Source organism: Schistocerca gregaria, chromosome X, assembly GCF_023897955.1.
Source record: "Schistocerca gregaria isolate iqSchGreg1 chromosome X, iqSchGreg1.2, whole genome shotgun sequence".
NCBI lineage: Eukaryota > Metazoa > Arthropoda > Insecta > Orthoptera > Acrididae > Schistocerca > Schistocerca gregaria.
Window position 1 is genome coordinate 284,613,971 of NC_064931.1, and position 19,433 is coordinate 284,633,403.

Sequence of the window (19,433 nt, forward strand, 5' to 3'; positions counted from 1 at the left end):
TGGCTAACAACCTGGAAACTGAGTGACCATAACTAAAGGGCTGGGTAACCTACAAAAAAATTTTGTTGTCCATAGTTATCCTGCTGTTTTTTCCTTACGAATAAATGGTATCTATAGCAAAACTGAAATTTTCACTATTTAATTAAGATATTATTTGAAAATTATTTATTTGTAACAGGAAACAGAAGGATGGTGTAATGAAAATAAGGAAACTATACAGCCTTATCATATACACTCCTGGAAATTGAAATAAGAACACCGTGAATTCATTGTACCAGGAAGGGGAAACTTTATTGACACATTCCTGGGGTCAGATACATCACATGATCACAATGACAGAACCACAGGCACATACACACAGGCAACAGAGCATGCACAATGTCGGCACTAGTACAGTGCATATCATTCGCAGCAATGCAGGCTGCTATTCTCCCATGGAGACGATCGTAGAGATGCTGGATGTAGTCCTGTGGAACGGCTTGCCATGCCATTTCCACCTGGCGCCTCAGTTGGACCAGCGTTCGTGCTGGACGTGCAGACTGCGTGAGACGACGCTTCATCCAGTCCCAAACATGCTCAATGGGGGACAGATCCGGAGATCTTGCTGGCCAGGGTAGTTGACTTACACCTTCTAGAGCACGTTGGGTGGCACGGGATACATGCGGACGTGCATTGTCCTGTTGGAACAGCAAGTTCCCTTGCCGGTCTAGGAATGGTAGAACGATGGGTTCGATGATGGTTTGGATGTACCGTGCACTATTCAGTGTCCCCTCGACGATCACCAGAGGTGTACGGCCAGTGTAGGAGATCGCTCCCCACACCATGATGCCGGGTGTTGGCCCTGTGTGCCTCGGTCGTATGCAGTCCTGATTGTGGCGCTCACCTGCACGGCTCCAAACACGCATACGACCATCATTGGCACCAAGGCAGAAGCGACTCTCATCGCTGAAGACGACACGTCTCCATTCGTCCCTCCATTCACGCCTGTCGCGACACCACTGGAGGCGGGCTGCACGATGTTGGGGCGTGAGCGGAAGACGGCCTAACGGTGTGCGGGACCGTAGCCCAGCTTCATGGAGACGGCTGCGAATGGTCCTCGCCGATACCCCAGGAGCAACAGTGTCCCTAATTTGCTGGGAAGTGGCGGTGCGGTCCCCTACGGCACTGCGTAGGATCCTACAGTCTTGGCGTGCATCCGTGCGTCGCTGCGGTCCGGTCCCAGGTCGACGGGCACGTGCACCTTCCGCCAACCACTGGCGACAACATCGATGTACTGTGGAGACCTCACACTCCATGTGTTGAGCAATTCGGTGGTACGTCCACCCGGCCTCCCGCATGCCCACTATACGCCCTCGCTCAAAGTCCGTCAGCTGCACATACGGTTCACGTCCACGCTGTCGCGGCATGCTACCAGTGTTAAAGACTGCGATGGAGCTCCGTATGCCACGTCAAACTGGCTGACACTGACGGCGGCGGTGCACAAATGCTGTGCAGCTAGCGCCATTCGACGGCCAACACCGCGGTTCCTGGTGTGTCCTGCTGTGCCGTGCGTGTGATCATTCCTTTTACAGCCCTCTCGCACTGTCCAGAGCAAGTATGGTGGGTCTGACACACCGGTGTCAATGTGTTCTTTTTTCCATTTCCAGGAGTGTAGCATTAGAAACCACAATATCCTCAATGAAAAGAAAAAATAAAAAAGAATGCAAGATACAAATATAATGAACATCATGTGTATTCAGATACATAATACAGTGTTGCATTCAACAATGCCTGTATATGACAATAAGTGTCTGGCACAGTTGTTAGATCAGTTACTGCTGCTACAATGGCAGGTTATCAAGATTTAAGGGAGTTTGAAAGTGCTATTACATTCGGTGCACAAGTGATGGGACACAGCATCTCCATCATGACAGAAGTGCAACCCTTCTACCAACTGCTGCAGATTTCAATGCTGAGCCATCAACAAGTGTCAGCATATGAGTCATTCAATGAAACATCAATGATACGGGCTTTCAGAGCCAAAGGCCAACCTGTGTATCCTTGATAACTGCATGACACAAAACTTTATGCCTTGCCTGGTCCTATCAAAAGTGACATTGGACAGATGATGACTGGGAACATGTTGCCTGGTCAGATGAGTCTCATTTTAAATTGTATTGAGCAGATGGACATGTGCAAGTATGGAGACAACCTCATGAATCCATGTCTTATCATGGGACAGTTAAAGCTGGTGGAGGCTCTGTAATGGTGTGGGGCATAAGCAGTTTGAGTGATATGGGACCCCTGATATGACTATACATGACTCTGACAGGTGACGTATACGTAAGCATCCATTCGTGTCCATTGTGTATTCCGACAGGCTTGGGCACTTCCAACAGGACAATGCAAAATCCCACAGATCCATAATTGCTACAGAGTGGCTTCAGGAACACTCTTCTGAGTTTAAACACTTCCAATGGCCACCAAACTCCCAAGATATAAACATTATTGGGCATATCTGGGATGCCTTGCAACATGCTGTTCAGAAGAGATCTCCACCCCCTCATACTTTAACAGATTTATTAACAGCCCTGCAAGATTCATGGTCAGTTCCCTCCAACACTACTTCAGACATTAGTCAAGTCCATGCCACATCACGTTGTGGCACTTCTGCATGCTCGTGGGGCCCCTACACAATATTAGGCAGGTGTACCAGTTTCTTTGGCTCTTCAGTGTATGAAACATGTTTGTGTTATCCACAAAGAACTTTCACATTTACCAATAATAATAGGAAACTCTTGCCTTTGGTCATTATGGAGAATGTTGAAAATGTGTGAATTTCTAAGGGACTAAACTGCTGAGGTCATTGGTCCCTAGACTTACACACTACTTAAACTAATTTATGCTACGAACAAAACACACACACACACACACACACACACACACACACACACACACACACACACACACACACACACACGGCTGAGGGAGGAATCTAACCTCTGACATGGCGCCTCTAACCACGCAACCACTCCGCGCGACTAAGAATGTTCCATTGAGTACAAAATAACAACAATAATTATATATTTTTGCATGTAAACTGTATTTGCATCAAAAGCTATTGCTTTGATTACATAACAGTGCAAAAGTTAAATGATCAATTAACTTTTGTTACTTATGAAATTCAGTTACTATTCTGCAAGGATATAAAATGCACACTAGACTGGCAATGAATGATGTGTGGTTCTAAATATGAAAAACTAAAAATCAGTTCTCATTTTTCTCTGTTACACATTCATTTATATATATTTCCCTACCAATTCTACCATTTACTACAGCATTTATGTAGTGTACCAAAACTACTGGTCTGTCATTCTGGTAGAGTGCAACTCTAGATATATTGTATAAATATTGCAGTGCTGTTGATTAAGGATTGTTCTTTTGTTGTTTTTATCAGGTTTATAAAATAATAGTAAGGTTAGTGCAATAGTGGAATCAGAGACACATGATGTCACCAGTCTGGAAGCTGTGAAATTGTTAGTTAATGAAGTAATATGATTAAGAGCAGAAAAACTGTTTGCTAATAATGAGCTAATGAAAATGAATGAGAAGTTGGGATTATTAAGATCACAAAGTCTAGGATCAGGTCCAGCTGTCATGAATCTTGTTACTCCTTATTGTTTTATGGCATCTGAGACTGCGTTATTGTTTTTGGGGATCTCTTGTCATCTGCTGAGATAGGGTAGGGTCAGACAAGCAGTTGCAAGTATGAAACTGCACATTTCAAGATAAGTGAAGTCTTTTGTATGATGGACAGAAGCACTAAACAAGGCAGAATCTTTTAACCAGTTGAGACAAGCATTATTGCAAATGTACAAGAAGCAGAATGCTGTGTGCTTTTCTCATGAGCAGCTATGTATTATTGCTAACAGGTCTAATGAAGCCATGGAGGATTTTTCAGAAAGAATTAAAGAAGTTAATGTGCGTGCATAATTAATTCAGAGAGACGAGGCAAACAAGGTGTTGTTACAGGAATCCAGTCAAAGTTTGTATGATGCATTCCTTAGGAGTCTGGCATCAGAAATGTCGAGGAGGTTGTGCACTCATGCACCTAAGGAATGCCATGCAGCAATGACACTGGCATTGGAATTTGAAGAAAGTGATAGTGCAACAGGGGTGAGAGATAGATGAGGCGTGTTTACGACTAAAGTAAAATGTTTTAATTGTTAGTGTATGAGGCATGTGCAAAGGCAGATAGGCATTCCCAGTTAAAAAAAAAAAAAAATGCAGGAAATGCTAAGGCAGGGGCAGAATGCACCACAGTGGGTAGAGTTAAGGCTTAGTTCACATGACTCTGTGTAGAGTCATGGGAGTGAGTGTGGAGACTGACTTAGCCGTTAGAATGTTGTGTGTTGTGAAACTGCTGAAGGGCAGTGGTTTATTAAATGCCATGTGCTGTTTAGTAAGACAAAGTTTTGTAGGCTTACAGAAATAGGACAGAGGCAAAGTAACACCAATCAATGCAGGGAGAACCAATAGAGGTACTCAGGGTACCCTCCGCCACACACCGTCAGGTGGCTTGCGGAGTATGGATGTGGATGTAGATGTAGATGTAGATGTAGATGTAGAATGCAGGCAATTTGGACCCCAAGGATGTTAAGTTATTGAAGGGAACATTAGTGGTAATGTTAGAGACTACAGAAGGGGACAAATTGCTGCATGGAAAGTGTGTGCACAGGACATCACTAACACTTCAGTGCATGAGAAGATTAAGTATTTCAGAAGAACAGAGAGAGAACATGGCAGAACTGTTGGAGGTTCAGGACTTGTTTTTTCCACAGCCTGCAGTGCCCATGACGCAACACAGGATTCCAACAATGAACGAAGGGGCACTGTACCAGAAGTCGTACAGAATACCACAGTACCTGCAGCTGGTTTCAGAAGTGTTTATTAATTAGCAGCTAGCTGACAGGATAACAAAAGAAAGTGGTAGCCCATGGGTGGCAGGAATTGTAATCACACCCAAAAAATCTATAGACAGTTCAAGGAAGTATCAATTTTGCCACAGCTATTGACATTTGAACATCCAGTCCAAACATCATGAAAACAATTGATAATCTTTGGCAGAGCCAGTATTTCTCAATGGTGTATTTGAGGAGTGGGTACCATCAGTTGGATGAGATACCAAAAAACAGGCAAAAGACTGCATTTCCTCTGCCTTGGGGACATGGTCAGTGTAGAAAAATACTGTTTAGTGTGAATAATGCACTAGCAACATTTCATTGTTTGTTATATGGAATGTTGAAGGGATTAAAGCCTCATCAAATTTTTGAGTATTTGAATGACATAATTCTTTTCTGAGAGATATTCAAGATTATAGGGAGTGACTGAATGAAGTATTCAGGAGATTATGGGTTCACATTTCAGACTGAGTACTGAGAAGTGTCATTTTGCATCGGAAGAAGTGAATTACTTGAGACATATAATTTCTAACAAGACTTAAAGTCTTTCCTGAGTCTCCTGAATTATTATAGGAAATTTGTGAGAGGGTTCACAGATCTAATACAACTGCTTACACAATTGCTGAGAAGGGTATCAAATTTTTGTGGTCTGAGGAGTGTCAGAAAGCATTTGATAAGCCAAAGGAAGTGTTGGCATTGAGTCAATTGTTGGTGTTCTTGGATTTTGAGGAGTAGTTTATACTGTCATGTGATACATCGAGCCATGCTCTCAAGTGTGTTTTGAGGCAGGATGTCAATGGAGAACAAAACACTATTGCTTTTGTGTTGAGACAATGGAATACAGCTGAAAGAAATTATTCTACAACAGAAAGGAAGATGATTAGCTTGGTGTATGGAGTAGCATACTTCTGCTGTCACCTCTATAGGAGACAGTTTAAAGTAGTGACTGACCATACTACTTTGAAGTGGTTACTATTGTAGGTTTGAAGAATGCATCCAGTAGACTGATGAGATGGGTGTCAAAACTCAGTGAATGTGCATATAAAGTAATCTGGGGCAGATGCATTAAGCAAAGAGCAAGCAGTGCAGAGTGCTGACAGAGAATGTAAGCAATACAGCACACAGCAGTTCAGCATGTTTGATGGTTTGTTATGTAAGGAGACAAGGTTGGGGCCATGAATGATAGTACCAGCAAAACTAAGGGAAGAAGTGTGTAAAGAGATGTATGATCGTGTCTTGTCTGGCCATGGAGGATGCAGAGCAATGAGTTGGAGGGTGGCAGAGAAGTATTGGTGGAAAGGAAGAAAAATTTATGTCCGTCATTATGTCAAGAATTGGGTGCAGTGTGCACTACATGCAGATTTGGGTTGAAAAAAATTGTATTATTGCAGAGATTGCTAGAAGATATCTTACTGTTTTGGGTGACTGAGTTTGATGTGTTAGGACTGCTTAGCCAAACTCCATCTGGGGATCATTTTCTGCAGACTATTATAGACCATTCCTAACATTATGTTGATATGGTACCAATGCTGAACCAGCAGACAGTTACAGTCATGCAAGTGTTGGTGAATAGATAGGTGTTAAAGTTTATGGTGCCAAAGACAATAATAAAGGCGCAGAGGACAAACTTTATGTCAAACCTGATGAAGGAGCTATGTTGGTTACTGAGAGTGAAGAAATTAAGTCAACTTCATCCTCAGTAAAATGGAAGGCTGGAGTGAGTTCATCAAATGATCAGGAGGATGCTCAGTTATTATGTCAACTTCCTCTGTGGTTACTGGATAAGTATTTATCTTTTGTCATGACTGACTACAATTTGAAAGTGTATGCCAGGATGGGTTGGTCACCAACTGAGGTGGTGTATAGTAAAAAGATACCATCATCATTCAGAATGATTAAGCAGAAAGGGTCCAGGAATGGAGACTCAGTCTGAGGATTCACAATAACTGTAAGGGAAGCTTGGAACAGGGTCCAAACAACAACAGCAACAGCAACAGCAACAGCAAGGTGTTGGAGATGCAAGCGAAAGCAGTGAAGCATACAGGAACCTTATTTCGGTACAAGATGAGTCAATGGGTAATATTGTTGAGTCCATGTACTCCTAAAGCAAAGACAAAGAAATTTGAGACATGATACCAGGGCCCATACTAAGTGAAAGAAAACATGTCACCTGCAAATGTGAAGCTAAAATTACCAACAAGGTCAATGATCCTACATGTTGGATACTTAAAACCCACCATGGTTGCTCCAGAATTGATCCCAGGAGGAGTGTTGGTAGAACCAAATACAAAAGTTAAGAAGAAGGAGCAGAAGCGTGTGCAGTAGTAGGGGGAAGACTGCATGCCTTGTACACAATATTCAGTAAGGGCAAGAGGGTAGTCAATATTTTGTGTTATGTTTTCGTGTGTTTTGTGTGATATTAGTGTTGAGTAGTATTACAAGTATTTGTAGTTATTGTGTGAGAGATGCTGACAGCTGGTTTCTGTGGGTGAGGAGTGGGGGATGGGGAATGATTCTGGTCCCTATCCTTGGGTTACTGTTTGGTGTGGGTGAGGAAGGAAGGATGCTAGTCTTGGTGGCACTTTTCCCTTTCTACTTGATGTGGAATAGGAGTGGTGCAACATCATCGTGTGGAAGAGGAATTTTGTTTCCAGGCAATAGGATATGTTATTGCCTAGTAACAGCTGGGCATTGAGTTTGACATTTAATGTATGTGAACTGAAAAACAAGTTAAATAGGACATCATATGCAATGAAAGCATTGAATGAAGGTAACAGAGCACTTGTACAGTTGCATTCAACACAGATGTAGATGTAGATTGTAAGTTTGGAGAGTGGTGTGCTGAACAACACATGCATGCATTGACAGCTAACTGGGGAAGTAATAAATTATGTTAGAGCACCATCTAGCACTCTAAAGCAGGATTTAGAGGCAGTTCAAGCACAAATGAAAGTGTTAGATGTGAGAATAATGCTAACAAGACTATTGCAACCACAAAGGGATAGTATCTTATATAAGAACGTAGGCTCCCGCGGCCGGTGTCATAGTGATTAAAATAGTATCTTGAATGCAGGAGTAGATTTAATGAGCTTGCAGGAAGTGATTCATCAAACCCTAAATGGGCAATTGAGTCCTGTCCTGTTGTGTGTGGTAAGCTACTGCAAACAGTATAGTGAACGCATTATTGTGGCCAAGGTAGACACGAAGCCCATGTCTACTACAGTTGTACAAGTTTATATGCCAACTAGCTCTGCAGATGATGAAGAAATTGATGAAATGTATGATGAGACAAAAGAAATTATTCAGGTAGTGAAGGGAGACGAAAATTTAATAGTCATGGGTGACTGGAATTCGACAGTAGGAAAAGGCAGAGAAGGAAACATAGTAGGTGAATATGGACTGGGGCTAAGAAATGAAAGAGGAAGTCACCTGGTTGACCTTTGCACAGAGCATAACTTAATCATAGCTAACACTTGGTTCAAGAATCATAAAACAAGGTTGTATACATGGAAGAATCATGGAGATACTAGAAGGTATCAGATAGATTATATAATGGTAAGACAGAGATTTAGGAACCAGGTTTTAAATTGTAAGACATTTCCAGAGGCAGATGTGGACACTGACCACAATCTATTGGTTATGAGCTGTAGATTAAAACTGAAGAAACTGCAAAAATGTGGGGATTTAAGGAGATGGGACCTGGATAAACTGACTAAACCAGAGGTTGTATAGAGTTTCAGGGAGAGCATAAGGGAACAATTGACAGGAATGGGGGAAAGAAATACAGTAGAAGAAGAATGGGTAGCTCTGAGGGATGAAGAAGTGAAGGTAGCCGAGGATAAAGTAGGTAAAAAGATGAGGGCTAGTAGAAATCCTTGGGTAGCAGAAGAAATATTGAATTTAATTGACGAAAGGAGAAAATATAAAAATGCAGTAAATGAAGCAGGCAAAAAGGAATACAAACATATCAAAAAAGAGATCGACAGGAAGTGCAAAATGGCTAAGCAGGGATGGCTAGATGACAAATGTAAGGATGTAGAGGCTTATCTCACTAGGGGTAAGATAGATACTGCCTACAGGAAAATTAAAGAGACCTTTGGAGAAAAGAGAACCACTTGCATGAATATCAAGAGCTCAGATGGCAACCCAGTTCTAAGCAAAGAAGGGAAAGCAAAATGGTGGGAGGAGTATATAGAGGGTCTATACAAGGGTGATGTACTTGAGGACAATATTATGGAAATGGAAGAGGATGTAGATGAAGATGAAGATGAAATGGGAGATACAATATTGCGTGAAGAGTTTGACAGAGCACTGAAAGACCTGAGTCAAAACGAGGCCCTGGGAGTAGACAACATTCCATTGGAACTACTGATGGCCTTGGGAGAGCCAGTCTCGACAAAACTCTACCATCTGGTGAGCAAGATGTATGAGACAGGCGAAATACCCTCAGACTTCAAGAAGAATATAATAATTCCAATCCCAAAGGAAGCAGGTGTTGACAGATGTGAAAATTACCGAACAATCAGTTTAATAACTCACAGCTGCAAAATACTAACATGAATTCTCTACAGACGAATGGAAAAACTGGTAGAAGCCAACCTCGTGGAAGATCAGTTTGGATTCCGTAGCAATGTTGGAACACGTGAGGCAATACTGACCCTACGACTTATCTTAGAAAATAGATTAAGGAAAGGTAAACCTACATTTGTAGCATTTGTAGACTTAGAGAAAGCTTTTGACAATGTTGACTGGAATACTCTCTTTCAAATTCTAAAGGTGGCAGGGGTAAAATACAGGGAGCGAAAGGCTATTTACAATTTGTACAGAAACCAGATGGCAGTTATAAGAGTCGAGGGGCATGAAAGGGAAGCAGCGCTTGGGAAGGGAGTGAGACAGGGTTGTAGCCTATCCCCAATGTTATTCAATCTGTATACTGAGCAAGCAGTAAAGGAAACAAAAGAAAAATTCGGAGTAGGTAGTAAAATCCACGGAGAAGAAATACAAACTTTGAGGTTCAGAGGCAGCAAAGAGACAGCAAAGGACTTGGAAGAGCATTTGAACGGAATGGACAGTGTCTTGAAAGGAGGATATAAGATGAACATCAACAAAAGCAAAACGAGGATAATGGAATGTAGTCAAATTATGTTGGGTGATGCTGAGGCAATTAGATTAGGAAGAGAGGCACTTAAAGTAGTAAAGGAGTTTTGCTATTTGGGGAGCAAAATAATTGGTGATGGTCAAAGTAGAGAGGATATAAAATGTAGACTGGCAATGGCAAGGAAAGCATTACTGAAGAAGAGAAATGTGTTAACATCGCGGATAGATTTAAGTGTCAGGAAGTCGTTTCTGAAAGTATTTGTATGGAGTGTAGCCGTGTATGGAAGTGAAACATGGATGATAAATAGTTTGGACAAGAAGAGAATAGAAGCTTTAGATATGTGGTGCTACAGAAGAATGCTGAAGATTAGATGGGTAGATCACATAACTAATGAGGTAGTATTGAATAGAATTGGGCAGAAGAGGAGTTTGTGACACAACTTGACAAGAAGAAGGGACTGGTTGGTAGGACATGTTCTGAGGCATCAAGGGATCACAAATTTAGCATTGGAGGGCAGCGCTGAGGGTAAAAATCGTAGAGGGAGACCAAGAGATGAATACATTAAGCAGATTCAGAAGGATGTAGGTAGCAGTAAGTACTGGGAGATCAAGAAGCTTGCACAGGATAGAGTAGCATGGAGAGCTGCATCAAACCAGTCTCAGGACTGAAAACCACAACAACAACAACAACAACAACAACAACAATCTGTTGTCTCCTGAGTAAACTGTGAGCAAACTGAGAAAGGTGTGGAAAAAGCTACCACAGCAAGTATAGTTAATAGCAAAGCCTAACAGTCAAAATCTGCCTTTCCACTACCATGAAACAGCTGTGAAAGTGAGAATGGATAGTGCATGGTTATACATGTCAGTAAAAGTACCAATGACAGGCAAACATGCATTGTGTAGGTATTACATGGTACACACATATCCAGTAAGGTTAGAAATGGTGACACAGTTTGTGTATATAAAAGATAGTAGTGCATTAATAATAAAGAGAAGACAGAGATCAGCACACAGTAATGACAGAAGAACAACTATAGCAATGTCAAAGCATATGGTGATCACCATATGTCCCACTTTAAAGACCCAGACTGCACCATGCTATTGTTCAGGGCAAGGCAGAGGGCCAGCCATGCCAGAAGGAGGTGATGGAACAGAGGCCATACTTTCAGTGTGTGGTCTATATTCGGTACACTCAGTGTACAATGATGTGATAGTAATGGAGAGTTATCATGAACAGGGGAAGCTCATGTGAACAAGACACACGGGGCTAAGATGCAGTGAGTTGTTAGCTAATGGAACCATCTGTGATATTACAGGACCTATGTTCCATTTACCAGCTACTTTGAAGGGAGTTACTCACTTGAATATAACACAACCACAGCTCCAATAGCTGTACAAACCGTTGGAGATGTTTCCTAAACAAAACCTTACCTTCCCAAATGATACCTGGGTATAAAGTCTAGTTTATGCTCTGGATCAGACAATCCACACAGGAGGTTCAGATCACTGCGGGGCAACTAATCTAGCATGTTGAACAGTATCAGGATGGAAGACAATGGGTAACTGTGACCTCAAATGTCACAATTCCTAGTGCCACAGTGACATTGATTTTCTTTTGCACAGCTTTTATTTCCTTGAGATGGAGAGCCATTCAGCACCTGGATTTGTGGGTAATTCAGGTCTCAATGGACTGGATTCCCCAGCAAGAGATAGAGAGTATTTTGTAAAAGATGAATTTGTTATACTTCAGGAAGATTAAAAGTATGAAGAATGCTATGTAATGAGCAAAGATATGCAGGGGGCATTGGCACATAAAGCTAAGGATGTGCTGAAGGAGTTACTAGAAAGCAGCCATAAAGTAGTATAAGAAATGTGTAATATTTAAAATTGCTAGCCTATTGCAATCTTGGGTTGTGTCCTGGTTTTGCAATTCAGTGGTAGCAGTGGTTCATAGGGAAACTGGTCCTGAGCAAGGCCCAAGGAGCTGCACCCTCCCCGTGCAGGTGGGCATTGTAGAGCCGTTCCCTAGTCTTAGGCGAAATTTGTAAAAAGGTGCCATGGAGCACTGACTTACCCACCACTGACTAGTAAGCACAGTGTGGTTACATTTAAGTTATAGCAACATGTATCCAAAAAGTCTGCAAGACAGGCTAGATATGCTCTGAGATAACTGCACTGCACAGTGATAATAGCTAGAGTGGGTAGGACAGTGTCACTACACCAGGGCGAGAACCATATTACAAGCTAAGTGGCCAGGAGGCAGGCAGTAGTGCAGCAAATGTTCTGTGGAACACTGTAAATTATTGTAAATTTTGAGACAGAGGCAGGCAGAACCTCACACTACCTCCACCGTGGGGGACTTGGTGATGCAGAGGAGTGGGTCTGTCATCTATGCTAGTCACCACTAGACTCCTGCCATGAGGCAGAGGGTCATTTCCAATGCATGGCAGTTATACCTTGTCACAGCAGAAGACATGAGCGATGCCTGGGTGACTCAGGCATAGGCGTCCAACATCAGAGCACTGACCCAGCAAGAAGAAGGAGCATGCAGCTGAAGTCAGAGCCTTTGCCTACTGATGGGCTGCTGACTTGCTTCCGAGGTCTGACGTCAGCATTGTTGGGTGCAGACGCAAGTAACATCCACCAGATGTGGGGGGCCAGATGCCCGTTGGATGTTGTGGCCTGCTGCACCAGAATGGGGTGTATCCAAATCTCATTGACAGTAGAAAAATGTTTTCATTAAAGGAAACCAAGTGGCTTCTCAACTATCGGCCTGTCACTGGATCTCATCAGCCCACCAATCAGCCCCACCCACAACCACATAGTTCCAACAAAACCACACGAAATGAGATTCCCCAGAAACATACACAAATCATCCTTGATCTGTCCTATTATGTTGAGAGACTCTGACTGCTGTGTATGTGGGATTCACACAACAGCAAATTCCCTTGCTGCTACATTCTTCATTGCTTTCTGCTTGTTGCCTGTCGCTGGAGCTTTGAATATACCCTAGGTTGCAGGATCCTTATAGGGCTTCATTCAAAGGATGTGGACCATATCTCTGACCTTTTGTCGTCTTGTGTCAGAGTCAAAATCTTCAACTTCATAAGTTACATCAGACAACTGTCTTACAACCTTATAAGGTCCAAAGTAGCACCTGAGGAGCTTGACAGAGACATCAACCTTCCAAACAGGAGTGAAGATCCAGACGAGGTCACCAGGCTGGTAGTCAACAGGGCATCGTTTTCTAGGCCCTGCAGCATGTGGAGTCGAGCTAACTGCTGAGTTCCTCAGCTGTGGTTAATACCTCACCGATGTAGGCATCGTCCGCATCATCATAGAAACACAGTGTCCATCATCATAGTCACCTCATGCCCATGCACCAGGAAAAATGGTGTAAATCCTGTGGTGTCTTGTTTGACAGTGTTGTAGGCAAACGTCATGAAAGGTAGCACCTCATCCCAGTTGCTCTGTTCAACACTGATGAACATTGATAGCATGTCGGCCAAGGTCTTATTAAGGCATTCAGTAAGCCCATTAGTTAACTGATGGTAGGCAGTCGTCATGTGATGAGTAATGTTGCACTGATGGTTTATCTCTGTCACAAGATTAGATTGGAAAACTTTTCCAAGATCCATAATTAACGACCTTGGGGCACGGTGTTATAATACAATGTCTCCCATGTTGAATTTGGATAGCTCAGATTCTTTGGCTGTTTTCACGGCTTTTGTAATGACATAGCGTGTTAGATAATCAGTGCAAACAATAATCCATGTATTACCACTAGCAGACGTTGGAAATCTTCTGAGGAGGTCAATCCCAACACACTGGAAAGGCATTTCGGCTCATCGGCTCATAGACTTGGTATGAGTCAGCCAGGTGGTTTCTGAGGGACTGCCTTTCTCCTCTGGAACTCTTGACAGTGCAACACATAGTGATGGACAATCTCTTGCGGATTCTATTGTATGTCTTAATAAATCCTAAATGTCTGGCCTCAGGTGTGCCATGGAATTTCTGTAGAACATCTAAGCACATGTGTGTAGGAATCACTGGTAGCCGCCTCTTTACAAACGAATCAAAGTTTTTTTTGCAATGAAATCCATTAACTACCTTAAATTGTTCTTTTACATCTTCTGACCAATTTAAGGCAAGCATAATTTGAGATATCTTGGCGTCCTTCTTCTGCTCAGCAGAGAGATGCTGGAGTGCAGCGAGACAGTCACTATCTTCATCAAAATCTTGATGGTCTTGCACAGGGTTTCTTGAGAGACAGTTGGCATCTTGGTGTTTTCTTCCACTTTTGTACAGTATGGTAATGTCCTATTCTTGAAAACATAGTGCTCACCTGGTGAGTCGTCCTGTTGGATCCTTAAGACCTGTCAACCAACAAAGTGAATGATGGTCTGTAACACCAGTGATTGGCCTTCCATAGAGATACTGTTGAAATCTGCACATGGCCCAGATCAAAGCAAGACATTCTCTTTCTTTAGTTGAGTAGTTTCTCTTGGCTTTTGTAAGTGTCCTAGAAGCATAGGCTATAACCGTCTCTTTTCCATCCGAAATATGCACCAGAATAGCACCAATCCCATACCCACTGGCATCTGTGTGTAGTTCTGTAAGTGCTCTCTCATCATACAGACCAAGTACAAGGTCAGTCATCAGAGCTTTTCGCAGCACTCGAAAGAATCTTGTTGATAACCACCCCAGATAAATTTAGCATCAGCTTTTAACAACTCTTGGAGTGGCCTGGCTTTGATAAAAAAAAGTCTTTGATAAAACAATGGTAATAAGAACATAATCCAAGGAAGCTTCCCACATATATAATTTTTTCAAGAATAGGAAATTAGATGTCACCTTTTCTGGGTCTGGCCACACACCTTTGTTTGACACAAGGTGTCCAAGTACTTTGATTCCTTTTGCTCCAAAGAGACACTGTCTTGGATTAAGTTTCAGTCCACCTTGTTGGAGACACTTAAGAACTGTCCTCAGTCTTTTTATATGTTCATCAAATGTCTCTGAGAACACTATAATGTCATCTAAATAACAAAGACACGTTGTCCAGTTCAGGTGCCTTAGAGGATTATCCATCATCCATTCAAAAGTTGCTGGTGCATTACACAAACCAAATGGCATTACCTTAAACTCATAAAGGCCCTCAGGGATGATGAATGCAGCTTTCTCAGGATCAGCTTCATCTACCTCAATTTGCCATTATTCTGACTACATGTCCATGGTTGAGAAAAACTTAGCCCCCTTTAGACAACCGAGTGTATTGTCAATTTGTGGAAGAGGGTAAACGTCCTTTTTAGTTATATTATTAAGCTTCCTGTAATCAACACAAAAGTGCTAACAGCCATCCTTCTTCCTGACGAGGACCACTGGTGATGACCATGGGCTCTACAAAGGCTAAATGATACCATTCTTCATCATTTTCTTTACCTCGTCGCGAATTATTTGATATTCCGTTGCTGACACACGGTATGCTATCTGGCTTATTGGTTGATGGTCTCCAGTGCTAATCTGGTGCTTCACCGTTGATTTGTCTAGTTTGCTTTTCACCTGTGGATTGAAGAATTCAGAGAACTCTTGAAGAATGGCAAGTAGCTTCTTCTGTTGTCCCTTAGTAAGATCTGGTGATAGTCAAGCTAGAAGATCTTGCCTCGCAGTGGTAGCACTAATTTTTCCCACAGACTCAGCATGGGAGGTTTCTATGATGCTCTGCTGTTCTTCAATTAACAGCTCACCATTTGCTATGCACATGCATCTTGGAAGGATCTGCGGTTCTCGGTGACAGTTAACTATCCACAATTCACCGAATCCATTGTTAAACAAGACGACAGAGGCTGGGATGACCAATTTATTCTTCAGTGGTGTGCTTCTCTTACATTCCACTATAAGATCCATGTGTTGATGCATGGCATAACACGTGATAGTTACCTTTCTAGCACTGGCTGCAGGAATGATCACTACATCCAGCACACACAGTCTCTACACACTTGAATGCGCATCTTCCTGTCCACAGTATCTCATCTTGTCTAGCATAATTTTCATGTGACCATAATGTATAATTGCATGAGAAGCTTTCAGAAAGTCCCATCCATAATGACATCATGATACACTGTTGTAAGATGATGAATTCTAAGGGCTGTGTATGGCCACTTATATCCACACAAATAGTACATCTTTCTGTAGGTTTTATATATTTCCCATTCGCCACCTTCAGCAGAGATGTTTTGCTGTCGATGAATACGGTTTTCTGCAACTGGTGATGGTACTTCTCCAAAATAACTAAATATGATGCTCCAGAGTCCACAAGAGCTTGGGCTGGTCAGCCATCCATGAGGATATTGGTGTAGTTTCCTATCATGTTTGTAGCGATCGATGACGGAAGATTTTGCTCTTCGGCAGCCTCACCCGCAAGGAAGGTTGCACTCTTTAGTTTTTCAGGTTGTGGTGGCTAGGTGATTGGCTGGAGCTTCTAAGCGGTGATGTAGGCCTTGATCGGCATGTTGCGTGGTGTCCTCTCCAGCAGCTAGCTGGCAGCATTGGTGACCTACGTCGCCCAGCACCCACATCTTCTTGTTCGTCTTCGTTGTCCTGGAGTTGGTGTTGGCTAAAATTGGTCTGCTGCCTTCTGGTGCATGTGTCATCAAATATCCACCGCCTTTCTCGACAATAGCTCACCACTTGTCCCAGTTGTCCGCAGTGGAAACATACTGATTGGTTATCCTGGGTCCTCCAGATGTCAGTCTTCCTTGGTGCCCAAACAGGTTTCTCATGCGGCATTGTAGAAACGTAACTCCACCTGGGTCTTGACTTTGTCACTGTTATAAAGGGAAATGAAGGACAAGAGATTGGGTTCAATGTCTGTTCCACTTCTCCTGTATGACCTCTTTAAGCATTTCAGTTGTTTGCCCGCTGTGGAATCCAAGTGCCTTTTGAACTTCCTCTCTGACTATCTGATGAAGAACACTTGTGAAATCAGTTCCTTCATCCATCACAGACATCAATATGAACTTTGGAAGCCATTCAAACTTCTTGCATGTAATTCTTTTTTGATTTATGGTCTGGATATACTGGTACCATTTTATGAAGACGTCTACTGTCGAAACCTCCTTCAGGAGTAGGGCTTTGTGCATGGCCTCAGCAACACCCTTCATGAGATGTGCAACCTTATCTTCCTCCTTCATTCTAGGATCCATTATTTTACACAGCTCCAAGATGTCTTGAGTGTAGGATGCTGTAGTTTTTCCTAGACGCTGTGCCCTGTACTTTAATTCATCTTCAGCCTTGCACTTCTGTTGTTGTGTGTCGCCGAAATACTTGCGCAGTTCTGCCTGGAATACTTTGCAGCTTGTGAACTTCTCCTCATTATTCTCATACCATTGCTTAGCAGTGCCCTCCAAGTAGAACAATACGTTAGCCAAACACACGGTGTCATCCCATTTTTTAAATTTGACTATACACTCATATACCTTCAGCCACTTGTTTGGATCATGGCCATAGTCACCAGAGAACCCGTAAGGATGTCTCATGTGGTGGCACACAGTTTCTGTCATTGTAATGTCCTCCTCTTCTTCTGTCTCCAATAGATTGCGATCTGCTGAGTATGGCTCGAACTCAGGTTTCTCACCACGTAAACGTTGGCTCTGTCGTGGCCTGATGGGAGCCACTGTGTCGTCGATAATGTATGCTATCACAAGTTCCAATACCCAGCGTCTCCACCAGAATAATGTCACATAGAAAATGGTGTAATTAGATAAATGACGAACACTAACTTCACTTTACGAAGGTTGATTCAGCACTTACGCATACAAGAGTGCTGAGTGAACTTCCTCCAGCCAGAACACATACAGTATATATACAGCTATTCCACTCCAATGATTCTTCACATTTGTGGATACTTCTAGAATGTACTCAAACCAAATATAGAAATTAAAATTGTACAATCCAGATGGGCTTTGAACTCATGACCCTCCATGCAACAGTTTAGTATCATAACCACTACACCATGGTGCTACTCAGTTTCTTCTGCAACAATATAACTAATCTGAAGAGTAATGTTAATATTTGTCCTTCTTTTTGTTGGAAATTCCAAAAGCTTTAGTGTATTTAGACGTAGTGGCTGTCATGATACCTTACATATGTGTGAAAATGAACTATTTTATTGAAATAGAATACAAAAAGTAGTAAAAGCTACAGCAATAAGTTGCAAGTGATGTTTATTGCATATCTACATTTTGGTCACTGTGTGGCCACCTTCAGTGCTATGGAACTGTAAGGAACAAGTTTTAATAAGGCAACATGCACGCCTTATTAAATGTATAGTTACATAAGCTTTAAATCTTAGTTAGTCATAAAATACGTACCAAAAAATGTAAGTCGAACCGTTAAAACCACTTGTAAATGCACATTTAAATTTTATTGATTATTTTATACTTTTTAAACCCTATGTACATAAAACAAACAAGATGTTTGTAGCTAAAACCAGTGACTTATATTTTACAGTTATATATGCAGGTAACTATGAACTAGCCAGTGGCATCAGTTACTGCTATGGATTTTACAAATGAGCTTAGTTTAAAACATACAAAATACCTTGTTTAAATACCTAAGTTAATAAAAATTTTATTAAAACTTTGCTACATTCTAAGTAGAGTGAAAGTAATTAGAATAGACAATAATGGTGCTATGACTCATTGTACTATTAGCACTATGTTGAAAGGACAGGAATCTTTTTGCTTTAAAATGTCCCTTGTTCTGAGTTCTATACACAAATACAATATAATTTACACAGTTTGGTGTTGAAATTAATAAACTACCTCATGTTTGTAATCATATGAAATCTAGGTGTGTAATATTAACTATGTAATTATTGTCAGATCATTACATCTCTAGGGATCAGTGTATAATAATGGAATCCCAATTTTTTTTTAACAGTTCCTGAAACTCGGAGCTTCTCATGGCCACCTGTTCATTAAGCAGTGTCACATTATATGATGCCAGATGGCAGAAGATTTCAGACTCCTCTAACGGGTACATATGTCTTCTTGGCTCACATGGAGCATCCTCATATGTGATGACAAAACTGGTGTAGCGCCCACTTTCAAAGAGGTGCATGGTGAAGTTAGATTTTTGTGCCATGTTTTTATGATCTAATGCAACATGTTTCCTGAACCTGGCTTCCAGCCATCTACGAATGTGTCCCACAGAGCAAGCATTGCAGTCAGGACATTCAGTATACACTATTGTTTAAAATTCTAACCAGGTTACCTGGAGTAGGAAATGCCACATTTACTTTTTAATTTTTGTTTTCTACTATTGGTGACTTTGGAAGAATTTAAAAATATAGCACTGAAAAAAATCTTTTTCATAGATCAGATGTCTATAGAA